Source organism: Bubalus kerabau, chromosome 4, assembly GCF_029407905.1.
Source record: "Bubalus kerabau isolate K-KA32 ecotype Philippines breed swamp buffalo chromosome 4, PCC_UOA_SB_1v2, whole genome shotgun sequence".
NCBI classification, from domain to species: domain Eukaryota; kingdom Metazoa; phylum Chordata; class Mammalia; order Artiodactyla; family Bovidae; genus Bubalus; species Bubalus kerabau.
This window is the reverse complement of record NC_073627.1, coordinates 105,419,943-105,445,004: the sequence shown is the minus strand read 5'-3', so window position 1 is coordinate 105,445,004 and position 25,062 is coordinate 105,419,943. Positions and strand designations below refer to the sequence as shown.

The following is a 25,062-nucleotide window of genomic DNA, read 5'->3' as shown; positions in this document are numbered from 1 at the left end:
CCAAAAGTATGGAAGTGGCAATTCCATAGATTCAACCTGATATTCTTCCCATTTGATTTCTACCCTACAAAAAGTGTTACCTTATCATAAATCAATCTGATCACGTTGCACCTGCCCCCTGCTTAAACTGTCCAAGGCTTTCCCACTGCTCTTAAGGTTAAGCTCCTAAGACTTCTCTGGTGGTCTAGTGGTTAAGAATCTTTGCTTCCACTGGAGGAGACATGGGTTCGATCCCTAGCCAGGGAACTATGATCCCACATGAATAAGTGTGGCCAAAAAAAGGAAAACAAAAACATGGAGTGGAGGAATGAAGAGTGTGGATGCAGGGTTACCAAGGTAAAGACTGATACAATGGTTCTGCAGGAAAAGGTGAGTGCCTGAAACTAAGACTGTTTTTTCATGCATTACCTTAGCTAATCTTCAGAACATTCCATCTTTTTCTTCAGGCATTTTTATAAGCAAGGAGACTGGAGATATTAAGTGACTTGTTCAGTCACATAATGGTAGATCTAAAATGCTTAGCAAGGTTATCTGACTCCAAATCCAGCTGTCTTTCTATTTAAAACAACTGAGATAAGCAAGGGAGACAGCAAGAAACCCTGGAGTGGGAGCCAGGAAGTCCAGTGGTGACAGGAACTGGCCAGGTAATGTAAAGGCTGAGGCAGGTCATGACCAAGACAAGAGGCAGTGTTGGGGACCACATCCGGCTGAAAGGTGCATATAATTCTAGCTCTAAATTACTGTTGATATATTGAAATGCAGACCCAGTATTTTAAGCTGTCCTAATTTTAAGAGAAGTTCAAACCTTGACTTTTGTGTGCAATCATTCTGGTTATAAAACCTTATGCAGAGCAAAGAGAACATGTGTGCAGGATGAATGTGGGCTGTGGATACCAATTTGCAATCCCCAGTCTAGACGAATGGGAGAGTAGCAGGAAAGATGTACTATTTTCAGTATACACCTATGCTTGTATCTTATATGGAAAATATTTGGGGAGGGCCCTTATGAATAATCTTAGCAATAGTTATCCAACTTGAACTTTGATGGTTCCACAGAACTGAGAAGTTAGGATCAGTTAATCTGTAACTAGCTTTATTGTTCCAAGATCACCATGTTCTGTTAAAGCAAAGAAACAACAACCACAGGAGGATAAACATCTTCATTCTTTGATCCTGAGGCAGGCAATGGGCAAGAAACCCAAATGGCCACTGTCGGAGAATGTGTGGATTACTGACAAGGCTACTCTTGTTACAAAGAAAATACAGACCAGTTATAAACTGATAGTGGCTCTTAATTCAAACTCCCAGTAGGAATTGCAGTCACTTTTAATATGCCAGCGATCATGGGAAAGTTCAACTTTATCTCATTTTGGGTTCCTTTCCTTAGCATTTTTCATTGAAGGAATAGAAAGATGTCACAAACTGCTCTTCCAAGAGATACTATGATCAAATAAATATTTGCTTTTTAGTTTCAGTTCCTCTCACTCTGGCATGTGGAAGACCTTTACAGGTTTTCTGTTTGACCTCACCCTACCCCAAACACCAGCTAAGTACAAGCCGCAGAAATTGTTTGGATCCTTTTTCCTATGGTGTTTTTTTCAAATGTCAATCTGTATTTTATGATTTCCCAAACCAGATATAATGTGACATTTAATTTCCAATCTATTTGAGAACAAACTGTGCTTTTTCTTACAGGATTGATTTATAATAAACAGCACTCATCTCCTATTAAGTAGAAATTGGTCTTAACAGGCTATGAATATACTTAAATTTTCCATTTAAGTGGATTTTATAATATTGTTAATATAGCAATGTAAAATAAATGATAAGATATCTTTATCTTATTCCAATTGAACTGGCCTGTGAACCATTTGAATACAATAATGGGGGAAATCAGTCCTGAATATTCATTGGAAGGACTGATGCCAAAGCAGAAATTCCAATACTTTGGCCACCTAATGCGAAAAACTGACTCATTTGAAAAGACCTTGATACTGGGAAAGATTGAAGGCAGGAGGAGAAGGGGACGACAGAGGATGAGATGGTTGATGGCATCACTGACTCAATGGACATGAGTTTGAGTAAGCTCTGGGAGTTGGTGATGGACAGGGCAGCCTGGCGTGCTGCAGTCCATGGGGTTGCAAAGAGTCAGACATGACTGAGCGACTGAACTGAATAGGGGAAACACATATCATCCCACCTGTTACTGGACATTATAAGAATTAGATGAGCTCATGGTAGCAAGAAGGTTTTAAAAATTCCCTGCATTGTCTTTGCAATCAGGCTTCTTCCTGTGCAGCCATTTTCCAGGTTTGTAGTTTGCCTCTGAAAGACACACTCGGGATGGGTGTGGAGAGCCAGCTTGCCTCTCTGCATGGTCTGCAGGCAGCCTCACTGGAACCACTGGCCATATTCCCCTATGGTGCTTATTTACTCAATTAAATCACTAGCAACTCAGGTGCCATGGCTTTCATGAAAGTTATTTTGTAAAGAATATTCCTAATTTGAGGTCCTAGAAATTTTCTTATATTCATTTGTAATTTTTAAAAGGCATCAGAAGTCAAAAGGAGAAATTAACCACAGCCTTCACATATTCCTGGATCACGGAAAGAAGAAACTGAGATAGATAGCTTTATTTATATCACTCTTGTGTTAGTGAGGCTAGGCTAACTACTAGGTCAAATAACCCAGAAGTTTTGACACACAATTGGAATAAAAATATTTCTTACTTCCATCACAGTTCAATGCAGGTTGGTGAGGCAGGGGAATGAAGAGTTCTGTTCCACGTGTTAACCAGGGGCTTAGGATCCTTCCATCATGTGCTTTTACCATCTCTTAGTCCGTAGTTGGCAAACTTTTTCTGTAAAGAGCCATATAGAAAACATTTTAGGCTTCGTGGGCATATGGTCTCTGTCACTGCAGCACAAAAGCAGCCAGAGGCAATATGTACAAAAATAAGCATGGTTGTGTTCCAGTAGAACTTAATTTACAAAACCTGGCTGCTGCTGCTGCTGCTAAGTCACTTCAGTCATGTCTGACTCTGTGCGACCCCATAGAGGTCAGCCCACCAGGCTCCCCCGCCCCTGGGATTCTCCAGGCAAGAACACTGGAGTGGGGTGCCATTTCCTTCTCCAATGCATGAAAGTGAAAGTGAAGTCGCTCAGTCATGTCTGACTCTTAGTGACCCCATGGACTGCAGCCTGCCAGGCTCCTCTGCCCATGGGATTTTCCAGGCAAGAGTACTGCCTTCTCCAGGGGCTGTAATCCATTGACCCCTGCTCTAGGACCTTGTCCCTCTCTGCATTCAGACAGTAGACAGAGTGAGCACCACGGAAGAGGCACATGTAAAATTAATGCCCATCCCCATGTAACTGTTCTGAGGATTATATTAAACCATTTGTAAAGTGCTTAGTGTAAAGGTCAGTATGTAGGATTTGCTCCATAAATGGCACTGTCATTTTCTTTTTTTAAGTATAGGAATAAAGTACCTTTGGTATTTACAAGAGGAAATGGTCATACTTAATTGAGAGAGATCAGAAAAGGTTAGAGTTGATTCTCAAAGGTAGGGTAGGCTTTTAACAGGCAAGAGTTGGGAACAGCTTGAGCAAATGCATAGCAGTTGGAAGCACTGTTAAGTTAGTTAGCACACAGTTTGGTTTGGCTGTAACACAAGGTTATTTGGAGGAATCAAGGGACATACGTCTGGAAAAGTAAGAAGGCTTTGAACACCAGGTTTAAGGTTTAGACATATAGCGGCAACAGAGAGCCATTGTAAGTTGTTAAGAAGTAAACACAAATTTTGTGTGCCAAAAATCTGTAAATTTGTTGTTTGAAACCCAGACTGTTTTCTAACACAGTGCAAGCAATTCGAGTTAAGAGTTCCAGGTTGGTCCACAAAAGCTTGTTTCTCAGGTGTTTATAACCTGTATTTGCAAGAAATAATTATTTTACTCAATCAACATACCCAGAAAATTATTCAGCTATAGAGCTATATAAATGTTGCTCTGATTCTCATTGTCTTAATCTAAAATAAGCTTTCCCAGGAAAAGTTCCTCAGTTAACATGTACAGAGATTTATGGCCAACTACTAAAATTCCTGGAAGGGTATGCCATGATAAAATATAGATTCAATTTTTTTGCCAACTCATTTGGATGCTGAGAAGTAATTTGCATGGAGGTGGAACCATGAAGTCAGAAGCTTATTTAGCTGGGCCTTCATTTCCAGATCCCTAAAAAGAACTACTTACCCCTAATTGACACAAACCTGTTGGGCTTGTTTTTCAGAACCCATCTGTGTTGAAAGCACTGATTTCAGCTACCTTCTGTGCAGGAATCCCTGCTTCCACCTGCTGCTGGAGAAATCTGTTCTGGCATTCAGGTAAGTTCTACCTAAATAGCAACTGAAAGGAAGCCTCAAATTTGGGAGCACCCAACACCAGTGCCTCATTCTGACATTTCATGTTAATCATCATTTATTCACTCACACGCCACAAATATTTATGAGTATCTGCTGTGTGCCACATACTGCACTGATACCAGAGGTAGTAGAGACAGCCCATGAGAATCACACTGCAAACAAGTGTTTATACTACAGCATTACAATTTATCTTATGGGCGTACGTAGGAAAAGAGGCATCTAAAATTGTCTATAGGATTGGAAAAAAGCTTTTCTGAAAAGATAGTATCTGAGCTGGGATGTAAAATAGAAGCTTTAGAGAGAATTGGAGGACAGCATCTCATGTAAAGAAATCAGCAAATAACAAAAGCATTTGATTACAGAGCACTGTGCATATTCAGTGAATATTTGCTAAGGGGCATGAATGGATGAATACATGGATGTGAAGAAATTCTTTGGAAACCCTGTATTATTTTCTACCCAGCAATGTCAGTGCCTTGACGTTTAATTTCAACTCTACCTCTAGCTCTCAGAAGACAGTTTTTCTCATTCTGCTAAAAATTTTAAATCTTGACAATGAAAGATCTTCATCCTAATGCACAGTTTAAGCACTGAACACAACCCCATACTCAGTGCTGGGATTTCCCATTCTAGGAGTTCTGAAGCTGCCTCTTACCTAGTGCTCCAGACCCCAATCCAGAATACAAACTCTTAAGGACAGTTCAGAAATACCCTGGGGTGATAATTGGGTTACTACCAATAAAGTCACTAAGTCAGCAGGCCACTTGGTTCGGTTGCTGGTCAAACCGTGGAGCCTGAAGTCTTCTTCCTTCCGAATCATGCATGTGATGGGATGTACAGGCTCCAAGAATTAGCTGGTAGCAGTTTTTTTCTCCCTTAAATTTCTTTCAGGAGACATGAGTCCTACTCCAGTACCTGGCTTCAGGTAACAATCTTATGTCCAGTCCTCCAACTCTCCTGACACATTTTCAAGGTTCTGTTACCCAAAAGAGCCGTATTCCTAACTGCTACTGCCTGCTTCCAGACCCAAAGGCCAGCAGTCCTGTAACTCCAGCCCCACCCCCCACTTACAGTTTGTTCATTTCTGATATACTGAGACATTTAATCTTATGCTTGTAGTCCACTAATATTTTAAGGTGAACGATACGAAATTTCTAAAATTCAACAGCTTTTACCTATGAGAACTGCAATCACAGAAGGTCAACTTAATATTTTTTTGTGGATTTTATTTTTTTCATATTTTATCCATTGTGTCTGCATTTTGGAGCAGAGGGTATGTGTCCAAATATAATTTATTTTTCTAATTTGACCAGAAGTCTCGTCTCTTAAAATGAAATTCTCATTCATGATGAGTTAGAAGTTGACTATCAGAAAAATAAATAATGAAGATGCAGCATTCTTAAGGTCAAAAAGAAAGATCAAAGGAATGAAGTGTAACCCAATTAAGGAGACTAAAATGGAAGGGAATAATGATGGAAGAGGAAATTACAGGGTTTAAAAGGGGGGCAAGATGGGATTAAAGAATCAAGAGGATGCTGTTAGAGAATTCACTTGTGAAACATGTTTCTAGAGGCCAGTTCAAGAAAAGTGAGTGTGAGGTCCAGGAAAAGGAATGCTGCTGCTACTGCTAAGTCACTTCAGTCGTGTCCGACTGTGTGTGACCCCATAGACGGCGGCCCACCAGGCTCCCCCGTCCCTGGGATTCTCCAGGCAAGAACACTGGAGTGGGTTACCATTTCTTTCTCCAATGCATAAAAGTGAAAGTGAAGTCGCTCAGTCATGTCTGACTCTTAGCGACCCCATGGACTGCAGCCTACCAGGTTCCTCCATCCATGGGATTTTCCAGGCAAAAGTACTGGAGTGGGGTGCCATTGCCTTCTCCAGGAAAAGGAATAATAGGCTTAAATGTTAAGTGACTGCAAAGAAAGCAGATTTGACCTAAACTCTGGGTTGCCCTAGGAATTCAGTCAGAAAGATCCTTTATTCCCTGCAAAAAGAAATAGTTTAGCTGGCCTAGATTCAAAGAGGTAGGTTCAAAGAAACTCAAATTACGTTGATCCATCTCAGGTCGACATGCTCAATTCTGCTTTGTATATCCCTGTCTCTTGTTTGGCTGTAGAGAGGTTCTATCCACAGTAAAATCAAAGTGACTTGACTCCCTACAGCTAGGTAAGGTACTGGTGATTTACCACAGAGCATCAGCCCTGGAAAGAATTCAGGGTTAAGACCATGGTGGAAGGAAGAAAAATCTCTTGATCTGGTGTTTAATCTCTGGAGAGAGAACCAGGAGAAAGTGACAGGAGCTGCTGTTTGAAATGTAACATGCAAAAAAAAAAAAAACTCTTTTGCAAAATAATGTATACCACTTAAATGTTAATTCACAAGAGGATCATAATAACTACTCTGCTTCACACACACAAAAATAAAGACACCTAAGCAATGCCTGTTTCCCCAACAGAAGTGACACATAACCACATGCTAAGTTTCCCCTCACCTTTCTGTCTGAGTTAGCATCATTATCTTAATTATCTTCCAGTTCGCACATTTTCTTTCTTTTTTTTAAAATATTTATTTATTTATTTATTTTTGGCTGTGCTGGGTCTTTGTTACTGCGCAGGCTTTTCTCCAGTTGTGGCAAGCAAGGGCTCCTCTCCAGTGGTGGTGTGCAGGCTTCCCACTGCAGTAACTTCTGTTGCACAGCACCAGCTCTAGGGTGTGCGGGGTTCAGCATTTGCGGCACATGGCCTCCAGAGCACGAGCTCAGTAGTTCTGGTGCATAGGCTTAGTTGCTCCACAGCATGTGGGATCTTCCTGCATTAGGGATCAAACCCACATTTCCTGCACCAGCCAGGCAGATTCTTTACCACTGAGCCACCAGGGAAGGCCCCACACATTTTCTTGAATGAACTGGAGAAATGAGCTTTTGTCTCTGGCCTCTCTTTCATATGTGAATCATTAAGCCTCCTGTAATTCAGCTGTGTATCAGTCTCTTTTTTCCAGCAACTTCAAATTCACCTGTATGAAGCAAAACATCTGGTTGCTGGACATGACCTCATAAGTCTGGTATTCTGATTACCTTGTCAGTTATCATGAAGAAAGTGAGGCATTCCATCATTAGAAGTCTGGCTTCCTCTTCTTTTATGTATTTTTTCCCTTGCCTCTCCTACCTCTCTATTTAGATGAACACATGAGAAAAGCCAAAGCTTCTGGTGTATATGGCACCAGTGACATTTGCATTCCCTGTAGACACACCCTCTCAGCCTCACTAGCCCAGGCTTTTTTTGCATCCGAGGATTGAAAACTTGTTTTCAGATTTGATTACAAAATTGCTTCAAAGATGTTATGCTTGAATAAATTGTCTGAAAAGAACTGAGTGAAAACCTTCTTAATGGGCTCAGTTTTAGTTCCTTCTTCCCCAAGATGCCAAAACATCTTACAAGAAACATGAGGGTTAAATATATAATTTTTCTTTGTCATATGAAATCTGTCCCGTTGCCTGGAGTTGCACCTCATACATTTGATCTCATATATGCTAATTGGTTGCATTTTGCTATTTTAATCATTATGCATCAACCATAGGGAATAATAGAAAGAAGGAAATCCAAGGACAGCAGTACAGTACAGTGTTGTGTGAGAGAAAGGGCACAGGATTTATTTCTTAGTCTCTCTGGACCTCAATCCATTCAATCAGGAATATAGTACTTATCTCACAGGAGTTGTACTTATCTTTGAAAACTGCAAAATGCTAGAACATTTTTATCACTATTTTAATTATAATATTAACAAAATCATACAATGATGAAGCAGGAAGGGACCCTGGAAATAAACTAGTTAGGATTTAAGAGATGAGGAAACTGAGGATCAGACAGTATACATCTAGCATGTTGGGGGCAACTCAGACTTTGAATATCTCAGGTACTCTCATTACTACAAGGATCATACAGATAAAAAGACAGAGGTTGGCTGGCTGCCAGTTGAGGAATCAGTGGTTCTGGGGGTTGTTGGGAACTGGAAGTACATTTGCCCCATTACTGGTTTCTGCATATCATTTTTTACCATATCACCATGGAGGTCCAGGATTGCCACATCTAATCTTTTCTAGAAGACTAGAAATCTAAATTTTTTGATATGTGAAGCCTCCTACTAAATTTTAAATGATATTTCAGTTTTTAAAATAATGTTGTATAGGTCAAACAATATCTGAGGGTCAGAATTAGCCCATGGTTTACCAATCTCATCTACAGAGAAATGTCCAAATTCTTTCTCATGGTATCTAAGGCCTTGCTTCCTTCTTCAGCTCACTTCCTATCTATCCTTGCCTGTGCTTAGACACCAGCTTAGCACTGAACAGGTCATAATTCCACAAATACACCTACTGATTCTCATGAACATGGCCACTGACCATCCCTCAATTACCTTTGCTCCTTGCTTGTGCTGTACTTTATGCCTCCAATGAATCTTTCTCCCATATTACTGTGCATCTTATCTTTCTAATGAGAACTAATCTCTGAACAGTCTCCTCATCACAATACCACATAATATGTCCACCCATTATATTTCTACAATGTCTCGGACATATCCTTGCATTTACCTCACTGTACGGAAAGTACTTGTTTTATGTCTGCTGTTCCAATCAAAATCTCAGCTAATGCTGAGAAGTTAAACTCTTCATTCTTACTCCAATGCGACCACTGATCACCCTTCCTGAACTTCACTCTGCTTCTTGACTGGTCTTTGATTCAAAGTACTGCTGATCTGCTTGAACAGATGCTTATATCTTCTCTCCAATGGATGGCTTCATGGAGGACACCCTCCTCAAGGACTCAGGTGACCTTATCTCTCCTCTTGATGGGAGGATGTATAAAGCAATCCACCCCTTGGCATAGTCCTCTCTTCAGCACCTGAGACCAATGTATTCTATGCTCAAGTCCTGTTCTTTTATTTTGTTTTCACTTTTGTTCCTGTCCTATTTGTCCTCCAAAGTAGTGAAGCTTTCCCTAACTGATACTGGTCACCAAAGCTCTTTTGGAGCTCTCATCTAATTCAGCCCAGTTCAGGATCTTGCAATCCCTCACTGCAACAATGGTGGGTCAATGGAGCGGGGAAGAAAGGGAGAGGTCAACTCTACCTGAATCATATGGTGTGATAGGGGATGACTGACTGATCAAAGGAAAACTGTGGTGTTTTTAACTGAAGAAAGGTGAATGAATACCAGACAAACACAGATAAGTACTGCACCAGATCCTCTTAATGCCCAGTCTAAGATTTCCTCCACAGCTCCCTATTATCCCAATCGGAGTGGCTACTTGCATGTCTGCCTTCAGATTCCTGGTGTTTAAGCAGAATAAACTCAAGTTTGGCTTATTTATCAAAACAAAGCCTTTGAAGTACAGTTATAAAGATTTCACTTTAAATTGGCAGAACCATGGACAGCACCCAAGTTTGCACAGTAGTCTTATCATTTGAAATAGGAAGAAATCTTTTCAACATGTTAAAAACCTCTAATTTTATAGATGGAAAAAACAAAGGTTATTATGAGTCGGACACAACTGAAGTGACTTAGCAGTTGCAGCAGCAACAGGATCACAGGGGCTCATAGGTGACTTTGATAAGAGCTATTTTCAGTGAAATGATGGAGACAAATCCTCTGAAAACTTGTGCCACTGAAGAGGTGCTGAATTTTCAGTTCTAGTTTTTAAAATCCTAAAGATGAACTCCAATTAATACGGTTCAGATGCAGCATTCACCTTTAGGCCAATAAACTATGACCAAGAGAAAGGATAACATTATAGGTTAGTGGTAGGTTGATCAATGTTGGGGGTTCTCAGGCTGTCATGTAAGAACATGGACACCTAAGATTTATGTGTAGATTGAGAAAGGAATCAGGAAGGAGGAAGAAGAGGTCACTAAGGATCTCCCCAATATTGGGTTTGAAACTTAACCTTTAATTATAAAATGGCATTGACATTCCCACTTTATAGAACTGGTGTCAAAATCAGATCAAAAAAACAGACTGTGATGAATGAACTCTGCACATCCTGTAACTTCTATACAGACATGATAGTGTACCACAACAAGCATAATGGTTTACCATCATGATGTCAAAACAGAAGGGCACACCCCAGTGGCACATCTTCAGGCATCAATCCCTGGCCACACTGTGCCCCGTGAAGAAGCTAGGCATATATCTTGTAGACTAATATAGCTGGATATTCTGGCTAGAAGCACAACTCTTTTCCCCAAGTTTAAACATTGGGAGCTCTTAGAAAAAGGTACTCCTAATAGCTGTCAAAACAAAAAGTTGAAAAAGCCATCCCAAGGGTAGCATAAAGAAAGAAAGAAGGAAGGAAGACAGTAAAAAAGGAAAAGAAGGCTAAAGAAAAGGAAAAGAAAAAAGAGACATTATTGGCAAGGAGGGAAAAGAAAGAGGCAAATAAAGGAGTTTATTTCATTTATGTACAATATATTATTTATGTATATGTTATTCTTATATATAAACACATGTATATACATGTACATGTGTATATGAACAAATATATGTACAATATATATTCATAAATGTATGCCTAGATAGGGGGGCCAGATAGAGAGGTATGTAATATGTTCCACGTTGGACTATAAGGAGAAAGGTTAAATTTTACATTCCCGTCCCATATCATACAACTGAATAGTAAACTGCTTGTTAAACTGCAAAATACTGCATTTATTAGTAATATAAATCAATAAGAGCAAAAGACAATGTAAGCTAAAAAAAAAAAAAAAAAGAAGAATCCTCTACATGCACCGGGGATTTGTCCTTGTTCTTTCTTTCTACTTCTGACAAGGCATTTCCAAAATGAAGTCCTTCAAAAAAAAACAAGGATCTTGAAGAGCACTAGCCCCATGTGAGCCCAGTTACTCCCTGGCTGTTTGTTATGCACTTAAGGGGATATATTAATTCTCTGATATAAAATGAGCCCTATTTTAAGAAAGGTTTAAAGGAATTTTGTTCCTGTCCTCAGAGAATTAATAATTTCTAAGAACTCCTAAGACCTGTCTGACTTCTTCTCGGCAAGTGCAGATATCCTCTTATTTTACCAAATCAGGAATTCTCTGACAAGTTTCAGAACATGAATATGTTACTCTTTTTCTGTGATATTCCCATCTTCTAAAATGAACCACACATATCAAGATAAAAGACACTGACATTTTGAAACCTCAGATATAAATTGAGTTAGTATCCAGTTAGACTTTATTCTATTTTGTGTTTCCTTTATAATCATGCTTATTAATATGTCATCCATGTATACCCCAGAGAGATAAGTTCCCATGATGTTTTCTTTTTAAAATAAGTCATCTATATTTCTTCCATAGGGGATGTATTTTCTACTTATGACACTTAAAGAAATAATCACACGAGAGCCTTTAAGACAGAGTAAAATAAATAATTAAATTGTTAAAACGTCCATACTACCCAAAGCCATCCATAGAGTCAATCAGGGCCTGTCCAGATTTCAATGGCAATTTTTACAGAAATAGGAAAAAAAATCTTAAAATGTATATGAAATCACAAAACACTCTAAATAGTGAAAACAATTCTGAGAAAAAAGAATGAAGCTAGAGGCATCACACATCCTGATTTCAAACTATATTATAAAAATATAGTACTCAAAACATTATAGTATTGGCATAAAACAGACACATAAAACAGAACTGAGAGAGCCCAAAACTGAACCCACACATGTACAACCATCTAATATCTGACAGAGGCCCAAGAATATACAATGAGGAAAAGACAATTTCTTCAACAGACAGTATCGGGAAAACTGAACAGCCACATGTGAAGAATAAAAGTGAACTCCTATCTCATACCATTCACAAAAATTAACTTTAAATCAATAAAAGACTTGTAAGACCGGAAACCATAAAACTCCTAGAAGAAAACAGAAAAAGCTCCTTAACACTGGTCTTGGCAATGATTTTATGGTGTTTTTATGGATATGACACCAAAGCACAAGTAATGAAAACAAAAATAAACCAGTGGAACTACCTCAAACTAAGGGATTCCTTAGTTTGGCTCAGATGGTAAAGAATCTGCTCGTAATGCAGGAGACCCAGGTTTGATTCTTGGATCAGGATGATCCCCTAGAGATGGAAATGGCTACCCACTCCAGTATTCTTGCCTGGAGAATCCCTTGGACAGAGAACCCTGGCGGGCTATAGTCCATGGAGTCACAAATAGTTGGACACAGCTGAGTGACTAACACTTTCACTTTCACACATCAAACTAAAAAGCTCCTGCACAGAAAAAAAGAAACAATCAACAAAATGAAAGAGCAGGGCTTCCCTAGTGGCTCAGTGGTAGAGAGTCTACCTGTCAATTCAGGAAACAAGGGTTCAGTCCCTGATCTGGGAAGATTCCCCAGTGCTGTGAGGCAACTAAGCCCGTGCACCACAACTACTGAGCCTGTGCTTTGGAGCATGGGAGCTGCCACTACTGAACCCACGTGCTGCAATTACTGAACCCCACATGCCCTAGAGCCCATGCTCCACAACAAGAGAAGCCACCATAACTGAAGAGCAGCCCACTTTGGTCCAACTATAGAAAAACCCATGCAGCAAAGAAGACCCAGTGCAGCCGAAAATAGATAAATCAAACAATAATTTTTTTTTAATTTAATGAAAAAGCAACTTATAGAATGGGAGAAAATATTCACAAACCACATATCTGATAAGGGGTTAATATCCAAATATATAAGGAACTCATAGAATTCAATAACAAAAAGAACAAATAATCCAATTTTAAATGGGCAAATACTCTGAATAAACATTTTTCCAAAGAAGATATTCAGATGACCATTCAGCACCTACAAGAAAAGGTACTCAACGTCACTAGTCATCAGGGAAATACAAGTCAAAACCACAAGGAGATATGACCACAGACCTGTTAGGATAGCTATTATCAAAAAGACAAGAGATAACAAATGCTGAGGAGGATACAGAGAAAAAGGCACCCTCAGACATCGTTGGTAGGAATGCAAACTGATGCAGCCACTCTGAAAAACAGTGTGGAGGTTCCTCAAGAAATTAAAAATATAACTACCATATGATCCAGCAATCCCACTTTGGGGATGTATCCAATAGAAATGAAATCACTCTCTAGAAAGGATATGTGTACCCCAGATTCACTGCAGCATTATTTACAATAGCCAAAACATGAAAACAGCTTAAGTGTCCACCAATGGATGACTAAGAAAATGTGGTATATATATGTCTATATACAATGGAATATTATTCAGCCACAAGAAAGAAAATCCTGCCACTTGTGAGAACATGGATGAATCTTGACGGCATTACGCTAAGTGAAATAAGTCAGACAGGGAAGTACAAAGAATGTGTGATCTCACTTATATACAGAATCTTAAAAAAAACTGAACCCATATAAACAATTGTTACATGTGGGATCTAGTTCCCTGAAGAGGGATCGAACCCAAGCTCCCTGGATTGGGAGTGAGGTCTTAGCCACTGGACCACCAGGGAACTCCCCGAACTTTCAGGTTTAAGATGAGTAAGTTCAGGGGATGTAATGTACAGTATGGTTAACTAGACCTAACAAAACTTAACTGTATATTTGATAGCTACTCAGAGAGTAAGTCTTAAAAGTTCCCACCACATACAGAAAATATTATAACTATGTATTGCAATAGATACCTAAACCAAACTTGTGGTAATCATTTCACAATATATACATATATCAAATCATTACATTGTATAACTTAACACACAACATTATGTGTCAGTTATATCTCAATAAAGCTAAGGAAAAAGAGCAAATTGTTCTCAAACTGTTAGTAAAATTAGTAAAAGTAATTTTATCTCCTTTAGTTACGGAGTAGATTCACCATACTTTGAAATGCCTCTCTGTTCTTTCCCCAACTCTCATTCAGATTTTTACAGTGTGGATCATAAGTGTTACGAGTTTGAATTCTTTGCTGCCCCTCCTTCCAGGCCCTTCCCTCTGGAAGGCTGTACATGCCTGACCCATTCATTGGCTTCAGGCCTGGTTGTGTGACTTGCTTTGGCCACTGAAATATGAGAGACAGTAATGTGCACCATTTGGGTAAAGCTTTAAGAGCCATCACATAGCTGCCATCTTCTCTTCTCCCTGACCACAAGACCAGCACTAGACTGCTCTCTTACTGTGAGTCCTAAAATGAAGACAAATTGGAGCTGAGTTGAAAAGGACCCCTGATGGATATACAGCATGAACAAGAAATAAATGCTTGTTGTTATAAAGGTCTGAGATTTCAGGGATAATTTGTTACTGCAGCATTAACTTAACCTGACAGAAAGTGATTTATAAATTATTTTATGTATTATGGTTGTAAAATATAAATCCTACAATAATTGGCAAAAAATTATAATAAGATCTCCAAACTCTCTAAGCTTCTAATTTTCAGGAAGAGTTTTTAAAAACTGAGAATAGCAACAAGAACATGCCAAGTGAGTTGGAAAATTCATGTTACAAACCAGTAATTCTTATTTTTGTCCATGGACCACACTGTTAATACTACATATATTTTAGGTCAATAGAAGGACTCTCCAGCGTTGAAGAGGTGGTGGTGATGTGTGCTCAGTCATGTCTGACTCTTTGAGACACCATGGACCACTAGCCTGCCAGGCTCCTCTGTCCATGGAATTTTCCAGGCAAGAATACTGGACTGGGTTGCCATTTTCTACTCCAGGGGATCTTCCTGACCTGGGATCAAACCTGAGTCTCCCATGTCCCCTGCATTACCAGGTGGATTCTTTACCACTGAGCTATATGGGAAGCCCCCACAGCTGCAGAAGTCTCTTATTATTTTATAAGAGGAACCCTCAGAAAATATATACTAGACCAGACCGCTCAAAGTGCGATCTGTGAACTTTCTTTCATCAGTCTTCAATGAGATAAGCCCAGAAATTAAGAGTGTATTTAGAAGCTCTTAGAGCAATTTGACATTATCAGAACATCCAAGCTTAAGGTTGGTCAAGCTGTCTTGTTGAGTGAGGTAAATTGTCAGACTAGTGTGGTGAGTCATATGTAGCACAAGCTGCCTACTAAGATTCATCTTCCACAGATCACACACACACACACACCCCCTCATCCTTCACCATAGATAGTCTGAAAAGATCTGACTGAGAACCTGCCTGGAAGTCATCAGAAGAACCATTATACTTACAGTGATAAGAAACCTAACAGAGGACCTAAAATACACAGATGCTATAAGTAAAACTGAACTGTTCTCTTGGAAAAATCCATGTCATATTAACAATCTTCCTGACATTTTCTGTCCCACTTGAAATTTACAAAGGCAGACAGTAGAAATAACATTCCTTAATTACCCACTGTGTGTGAAACACTGTACAGTTCTTGGGTTCTGAAATACTGTCACAAAATGCAGAATACATTTTCTCTTAGAAACAGTTTTACTAATGGTGGGGAGAATCCTAGCCTATGAAGTTGACTTCACCTAAGAAGCAGCTGAACTGTATAATTTTTCATACTAATATAATGTGTGAGTCTCTAGAACAGAAATTAAGATGATAGGATAAGAAGGAGGGGAACGAAATTTTTAAACTATGCTAAATTTTTCTTTGAGATTTTCTCACCTTCTTCTATTTACCTGCTATCTCTCCAGGCCTTCCCTATTGGGATTCCCTGGTGTCTCAGATGGTAAAGAATCTGCCTGCAATGTAGGAGACCTGGGTTCGATCCCTGGGTTGGGAAGATCCCCTGGAGAAGGAAATGGCAACCCCCTCCAATATTCTTGCCTAGAAAATCCCACAGACAGAGGAGCCTAGTAGGCTACAGTCCATGGGGTCACAGAGTCAGACACAACTGAGCGACTTCACTTCTCCTTGCCTTCTCAACCAACCCTCTCTCCTCTTACACTCCCCTGGTTTTCCAATTACAGCACTCATCAAAATTATTTCATTCCTTTTCCTTCAATGTAAGTAATTTCAAGTATTAAGGAAATCGGTGAATTGGATTATTTTACAGTAAGGTGTAAATGAGTAATGGTTTCTTCATCCTGCTAGAAGCATCTGTCTTTTTAGAATATGCTTATTTTAATTCTAACCTCAAAGTGAAAGTACAGGGACATGAAAAGACAATGTTTGGGAAAATAGAGGAAACTATTCTAGGTCAAGGAAGCAGGATGACTTTTGTCTGAGTCACCTTCTCCTAATCACTTTCTGCTTTTCACAATTTCCCCCCTTTTTCTATTTCTTACATAGAATTCCTGAGTTTTCTTTTTTTTTCTTCCATAGTGACTCTCAACACTAAAAATGGAGGCAGTCATTGGTAAAAAGGAATCATTTGTACATGAGGTAAGCAGAGACAGTTTGCATGAGTGAGAACTGAGGGAGGAAATCCACAAATAGTAGGAAGAGAAGAGAAGAATTTGGAACACCATAGGTGTTGAAAGCTGAAATCAGAGATCTTAGAGACAATTTAAGAGCTAGTATATCCCTAAAAGACAGCAAGCCCAGAACTCAGAGTCTTCAATAGGCAATGATCTCTTTGTAGCACTTAATGAAATTGTTTTGTTTTCATTATTTTTTAATTTATACCATAATCTTGGAAAGTGGTATTGATTTTCTTTTTGGGGTGGTATTGATTTTCAATATGCAACAGTGATAATTTTCTTTTAAAATACATTCATTTAGGAAAAAGAAAATTAGTTCAAAGAAAATCTTAGGTAAATAATGTAAGTGGTACAGAGATGTGGATAAGAATTATGAGGTGGTATGGAGAAGGAAATGGCAACCCACTCCAGTACTCTTGCCTGGAAAATTCCATGGTTGGAGGAGCCTGGTAGGCTATAGTCCGTGGGGTCGCAAAGAATCAGACACGACTGAGGGACTTCACTTTCTTTCTATAGTTTCTTCTGGAGAAGAAAATGGCAACCCACTTCAGTGTTCTTGTCTGGAGAATCCCATGGATGGAGGGGCCTGGTAGGCTGCAGTCTATGGGGCTGCAAAGAGTCGGACATGACTAAGCAACTAACACACACACACACATGCAGAATCTTGGAGCTGGGGAAACAGTGATCTAGCCTGAATGAACTTCACATTTGAATTTAAAACTGGTGAGATATGAATGCATGCTTGGGGGAAGAAGGGCATGGGGGACCTAGAAATGGTTTTAAGATAACACACAAACCTGTCTTCTGTAGGTGGTATAGTTAAATTCCTCCAAACAACAGCCCCACAGGCAGAAACTATAAAGGAATGTGGTGGCAAGGTAAGAGCTTATAGGCTTTAGTGACACATCACTTAGGAACCTCCTTTATATCTGCACACTCAACCTACAGCATTACTAGAAATTGGGCATCTTGTCACCTCTTCCTCCTATGAGACAACCCTTAGGGATTTCCCACTACTTATTGATCTTTCAGCACATATTTCTGTTTGTGGCCAGAAAAAGGATAATTCTGTAAGAATAATACAAGAAATTTATACATGATATTGTACATATTTTTAGTCTAAATAACAATAATAAACAATAATTCAGCCAGATCCAGATTAATTCAGGTGTTGCCAATAACTATGGATTTACCGAGTCAAGTGAGAATTGTAACTATTCATGTAAACAGCGTCGGCTAAGCTCAACAAAGATTCATTAAAAGCCAAAATATGTTCCAGGAACTGTGCCAAGTGTTGAAGAATCATGATCAAAAAGACTCAGTCTCTGCCTCCAAGGCATCCATAGTTGTACAAATTAAATATGAGCCATGCTATATTCATGAAATTTTTCATAGTTCATAAAACAGTTTCATTTCATATTACTTTATTTAATACTTACAGAAGCACTGTGATGTAAGATATTATTGTTATCCCCACATTACGGACAAGGAAACTAAAACCGTCAATTTGATTTGCCCAAAGTTATTAATAGCAGTATCAGTAAGCAATAGAGAAGTCTTGAACCCAAGAATCCTGCTTCCAAATCAGCACTTTTCCTATAATACTGCTAAGTCGCCGTCAGTCGTGTCCGACTCTGTGTGACCCCATAGACGGCAGCCCACCAGGCTCCCCCCTCCCTGGGATTCTCCAGGCAAGAACGCTGGAGTGGGTTGCCATTTCCTTCTCCAATGCAGGAAAGTGAAAAGTGAAAGTGAAGTCGCTCAGTCGTGTCCGACTCTGCGACCCCATGGACTGCAGCCCACCAGGCTCCTCCATCCATGGGATTTTCCAGGCAAGAGTACTGGAGTGGGATGCCATTGCCTTCTCCATTCCTATAATACCAGCTACCTGCAATTATTTCTCTCACAATTCTGCTTCTGGCTATAATGAAGTATTAACATGTACTCCTGGTGAGAACAACTGGAAAAGCCAGAAAAAATACAAAATAAAATCTATTTAAAGGCAGTAAGTCTACTGACATAATTAGAAAATTGCCTTAGCAGCCAGAACTTTAGAGTCCAAGATCAGAGATGAGGGAACCCCAAAAATGTGGCCTACCAACCAGAAAAAGAGTGTAGAAAATCAGGGAACCCAAAAGCTAGTTCTATCAGAGTGGTACTGATAAAATTTGTAAGTTCCTACCCAGACTAATGAAGAAAAATATGAAAACACCAATTACCAATGTGAGGAGTACAACAGAGGACATCAAACAGACCTATAAGACATTAAGGCTATGCTACAGACAACTATTAATGTGACAACACAGATGAAATGGACACATTCATTAAAAGACACATATCAAAAACTGACCCAAAAAGAAATATAAAACTTCAACAGCCCAACATCCATTAAAGAAACTGAATTTGTAGTTAACCATTTATACAAAGAAATTCTAGGTCCAGATGACTTCACAGGTGAATTCCAACTTTTAAGGGAAAATAATAACAATATATTTTTGAGAAATAGAAAAGAAGGAAAAACTAAATCATTTTATAATATAAGGTCAGTATTACCCTGATTTCAAAAACAAAGACATTAAAATAGAATTACAAAACATTATCCCTCATAACACAGATGTAAAACTTCTTAAATTATTAGCAAGTTTAATCTAACAATACGTATCTGTTAAATTAGATAATATATATCCACATATATTGAGAGACCCAGGTTCCATCCCTGGGTTGGGAAGATCCCCTGGAGAAGGAAATGGCAACCCACTCCAGTATCCTTGCCTGGAAAATTCCATGGACGAAGGAGCCTGGCAAGCTACAGTCCATGGTGTCACAAAAAGTCGGACACAACTGAGCAACGTCACTTTAATCCACGTATATTATCACATCTTTATCCAGTCATCTGTCAATGGACATTTAGGTTGCTTCCATGTCTTGGTTACTGTAAACAGTACCGCAGTGAACACTGGGGTGCATGTATCTTTTTGAATTATGGTTTTCTCCAGATACATGCCCAGGATTGGGACTGCAGGATCATATGGTAGCTCTGCTTCTAGTTTTTTGAGGAGCCTTCATATGGTTCACCATAGTAGTTGTAGGAAGTTTGTTAAATAAACTATAGGTTTATTCATACAGTAGCATAGCAGTTCAAAGGAATGAGGAAGATTTCTTTATAATAAGAACTACACAAAGGAGAATTGAAGAGAAAAAGGAACAAGGAAAATCTCTTGTAACACTAGGTAAGCACCAGGATAAATGAAAAAAAAGAGAAGCCCAGAACAGGCCTTGTAAAATGTCACCTTTGTGTAATAAAGGGAAGGAGAATGTGACTATAAACATTTCTTTCTATTTCCTACAAAGAAGCCACTAAAGCATAAAGTAAACTGTAGGAGCTATCTGCTAACGGTTATATATGTTGGGAGGCAGCGGAGTAAAGGAGAGGGGAGATGAACATGAGAATTCTCTGACTGTGCTGTTTTACAGTTTGACTGAACTGTGTAAAAGTTTTGCATACTTTAAAAAATTACTGAATTTTTAAAATCCAATTTCTAAAATTTGAAAATGGACTTTCCTGGTGGTCTAGTGGTTGGGATTGCAGGTTTCATCCCTGGTTGGGGAGCTAAGATCCTGCATGCTATGCATTGCAGCCAAAAAAAATTTTTAATTGAAAACAAATGGAAACCTATGGTTCTAAATGTATATCAAATTGATGGCATAATTATTTCAAGTGACTTTTTTTAACTCAATTTTTTTTATTTAGGTAAAATTCATATAATATACAATTAACCATTTAAAAATATATAGTTCAGTGGCATTTAGTGTGTTCACAATGTTGTGCTGTTTTATTATTTTTGACTCTGAGGCCATTTTCTTTGGAATTCTACCCATAGATTATTTTTTTCATTCTAGCTTTATTGAGGTATAAATTTCAGATGTATAGCATCCTGCTTTAATTTACACACATCATGAAATGATGTCTATAATAACTTCAGTGAACATCCATACAGATACAACATTAAAGAAATAGAAAAAAATTTTCCTTATGATGAGAGCTCTTAGGATTTACTCTCTTAACTACTTTCATGTACAACATACAACAGTGTTAATTATACTGATCATGTTGTACTTACTTATTTTATAACTGGAAGTTTGTACCTTTTGACTACCTTCATCCAATCCCTTTTCCTCTACCCCCAGTAATCACAAATCTGATCTCTTTTTGCATGAGTTTGTTTGTTTGTTTTCGTCATATGACTGACCCATGACACTGTTAATTCCTAGTACCCAACATAGTAATTTGATATTTCTATACATTTCAAAATGATCCCCATGATAAGAATAGCTGTCATCAGTCACCAAAGATATTACATAATTATTAACTATATTCCACATACTGTACATTTCATACCTGTGACTCATTTATTTTGTATCTTAAAGTTTGTACCTCTTAATCTCTTTCATCTATTTCTCTCAACCCTCCACCCCCAAAGAACCACCTGTTTATTCTCTGTGTCTATGACTCTGTTTTCTGTTTAGTTATGTTTGTTGAGAGACTTTCAAACACAAAAATTTGACCATACATCCCTTGAGGTATATGTGAAAAATGTGAAAGTGAAAGTGTTAGTCACTCAGTCATGTCTGACTCTTTGCAACCCCATGAACTATAACCCACCAGGCTCCTCTGTCCATGGAATTCTCCAGGCAACAATACTGGAGTGGGTAACCATTCCCTTCTCCAAGGGATCCCAATCCAGGGATCTTCCCAACCCAGGGATCAAACCTGGGTCTCCTGCACTGCAGGCAGATTCTTTACTATCTGAGCCACCAGGGAAGATTTTGGTGTCAAAAGAACCACAAAGAAATCTTAAGCTGCATTCAGTGGTCTTATTATTAGAAGTAATATTGACACTTAAAAAAACTATTTTATATATAGTATGATTAGGAAATAAACACTTCAATTCATGTCTTTAGGAACTATGCTTTTCAAAGTAAAATCAAGGAAGTTTAATCCAAACTATGTAATCTTAAATTTAAATTGATTCACATCCATTAGGATACCTACTATTAAGACAACAATTATTGATGAGAATGTGGAGAAACTGGAACCCTTGTCCTTTGCTTGTTAGAATGTAAAATGGTGCAGTCAGTGTAAAAACAGTATGGCAGTTTCTTAAAATATTAAATATAGAATTACCATATGATCCAGCAATTCTACTTCTGGGTACATAACACATAAGAATTGAAAACAGAGACTTGAACAGGTATTTATACACCCATTTTCATAGTAGTATTATTCACAATTGCCAGAAGATGGAAACAACCCAAGTGTTCATCAATGAATAAATGAATGGATAAATAATATGTGGTATATACATACAGGGTATACATAATTCTCCCTTAAAAAGTAAGGAATTACATACCACAACATGGACAACCCTTGAGGACATTATGATAAGTGAAATAAACCAGTCACAAAAGGAAAATAACTTCATAGATACAGAAAGCAGAATGGTAGAAGCTGGAGGAAAAAGGAGTGGGGAATCAGTGTTTAATGGGTACAGAGTTTCAGTTTAGGAAGATGAGAAAGCCCTGGAAAAGGATGGTGGTGATGTTTGCAGAACAATGTGGATGTACTTAATGTCACAAAGCTGTACATTTAAAAATGGTTTATATGGTAAAATTTATTATGAATATTTTGCAATAATAAAAAATTATACAGGAAACATCAGTATGAACTCATTATCTATTTGTCTCTTACTATGAAATATGTATTTCTGAGTGCTATCCACTAAAAAGGGCTAGAAACATCAACAACCTAGTAGCAACAAGCCCTCCCATCATCAAGATCATTGTTTCTAAGTACTATTCTCCACTAAGAGGATCCCAGACTGTCTGGAGAAATGGCTGTGCCTAGTTCCGGGACTTCCCTGGTGGCTCAGATGGTAAAGAATCTGCCTGCAATTCAGGAGTCCCGCTTTTAATCCCTGGGTCAGGAAGATCCCCTGGAGAAGAAAATGGCAACCCACTCCAACATTCTTGCCTGGAAAATTCCATGGACCAAGGAGCCTGGCTACAGTCCATGGAATTGCAAAGAGTTGGACATGACTGAGCAACTTAGGGTTCCAGGGCAAGAAATGCATGGGACGATGGTCTTGAGACATTTGCTAAACCAGAAAATAAGGTCACTTTTGAAGATAAATAGTTCTGTCAAAAGGACACAGGATTCAAAATGAAGGGGCTCCCACTGACCAAAGATGGGAAAATTTGAACAAGGGAAAGAATCATGACTGTAACTGACTGCAACACATAAAACCATCTACAACATGTAAATCCACATGTTCATAATAATACTAACAAAGAATAAGAAAACAGAACCTCATCAATCACCATTGGATGTTGCTAGTATACCAATTTATTACCTAGAAAACCAATAAAGAGGGGAAATAAAGCATGAATCCTGCCTTTTCCATACAAGGTATTTCAGGGTAACCAAACAGTTGATGAGGTAGAAATCCTTTCTATGAAAGAATCTCAGCAAATGTGTTCAGAAAGAATGACAGAATGAATTACCATCAGATGCCAAAATCATATTCGAAAGGTTGTTGGTGAATTTATCACAGATGAATCAGGCTGGCAATATCAGAATCCACTTTTCAACCTTAGCATTGCTAAATATCAAATCTCCAGATCTAACTACCAGCTTAAAGGAAACAGTGGGGGGTAGAGAAACGAAATAATTGCCACCATGAATAAACACATATACTAAAATTGGAACAATACAGAGAAGATTAGCATGGCCCCTATGCAAGGATAACACACAAATTCGTGAAGTGTTCCATATTTTTTAAAAAAGGAAAAAAAGAAAGAACAAGCCAAATCCAGAATGCAAAGAATTTTGTAAGACAAATGACTGCTCAGCAAATGAGATGAGGGGCAACTGTAGAATAAAAGAGACTTTGCAAAGTTAACAACCCAGGGTAACGTGTGGACTCATTCAGACACTGGTTTCCAGAGCACAGTCCCCTCTGTTGGAACTTACCCTGTGCACCTTCTTGGTTGAAGTCTGCAGCTGTGAAGAAAACAGAACCTCATCATGTGTTCTGTCTTTCCCTTGGCTTTGTTAGAGCTGAGGGACATCTCTACCTACAGCCTCTGTCTCACAGCAGCTACTGCAAAGTGACAAATAAGTGAGTCTCTCTACATCAGGCCAGTTCACACGGGTGCTCTCTTAGACTTTAAGAAGGGTCTTCTCATCCTGCCATGATCATCCCATCCGCCCAGCATCCCTGCTACCAGGAACAGAGTGGCTGAGAAGTGAAATCTGAGTCTCTTGCTGCCTGACCACACTGTCCTGCCACACTGGTGTTGATATAGTTGTACCCCAGATTGGCAAGGGACAGCTTGGGAAGCAGCCTTCTAATAGGGAGTAGGGGACAGAGCTGCACCCCCTTTTGCTAACATGTACCCCCTTACTGGATGCAGTCTGCCTGGAGAGAGAAAACAGGACCAACATCTCTCTTCCCTTCCCTTCCTGCCATTATTCCCTTGACAAGAAAGTGTTTTTTCTTCTAATTCTCCTGTGTCTCAACTGCCTGCTCCACTGGCTGTCACACTATAGATAGAAGGTTCCATTCCCACACTACAGGGCAATTCTGTGAGCTGGGACTTTTGATATTCTAGTGAAGAGATGAAGGCATATGGGGACATTCTTTCTCACAATAACACTCTTTCTTGCTACCTAATCCCACATATCACACAGAAGTCTAATATTAGTACATTTTTTTCTTTAAATTCCTTTGTAACAAATCCTAATCTCCCAAGCATATGAACACCTTGGCTTAGCAGGGCAAAGAACATGTGCTCAGAAATGCAAAAGAAAAAGAGCACATTAATAACATCCATATCACTACTCTTATACACACACATGCACACACATACAGACTTACTTGGAATTATACATATTTTAAGTTTCATATTTTTAGATAAAAAATAATAAGTGACTGCATTCTCATTATAAAAAAACCCACTTACTGACTATAATTTACTTTTGCTATCTCAAAACATGGTTGTATGTAGGTATTTACCATTTTCCCATGTAATTTAATATTCTGCTAAAATATGCTTTTCAGTCTTTGCATGGTATTTCATTGTCCACTGTATTTTTACACCTTTTCTCAAACTTTAGCCAATTCACTGTACTAGACAGTTAATTTTTCTCCAACTGGGTTGGGATGAACAGCCCTTTAGTATTTTGTTGGCATAAGT

The 25,062-nt window shown here is 38.7% G+C and overlaps 1 long non-coding RNA gene and 1 pseudogene across 5 annotated transcripts in view; one reads left to right on the top strand and one right to left on the bottom strand.

Moving 5' to 3' along the window:
- The window catches only part of LOC129650048 (uncharacterized), a 69,444-nt gene that overhangs the window by 39,723 nt on the left and 4,659 nt on the right, over positions 1 to 25,062 (bottom strand). For all 5 annotated transcript variants that reach the window (XR_008713551.1, XR_008713552.1, XR_008713550.1 and 2 more), the window contains exon 2: positions 2,730 to 2,860. This is a non-coding gene — a long non-coding RNA (uncharacterized LOC129650048). The remainder of the gene's footprint in view (positions 1 to 2,729; positions 2,861 to 25,062) is intronic.
- On the top strand, positions 23,543 to 23,642 carry LOC129651864 (uncharacterized; annotated as a pseudogene).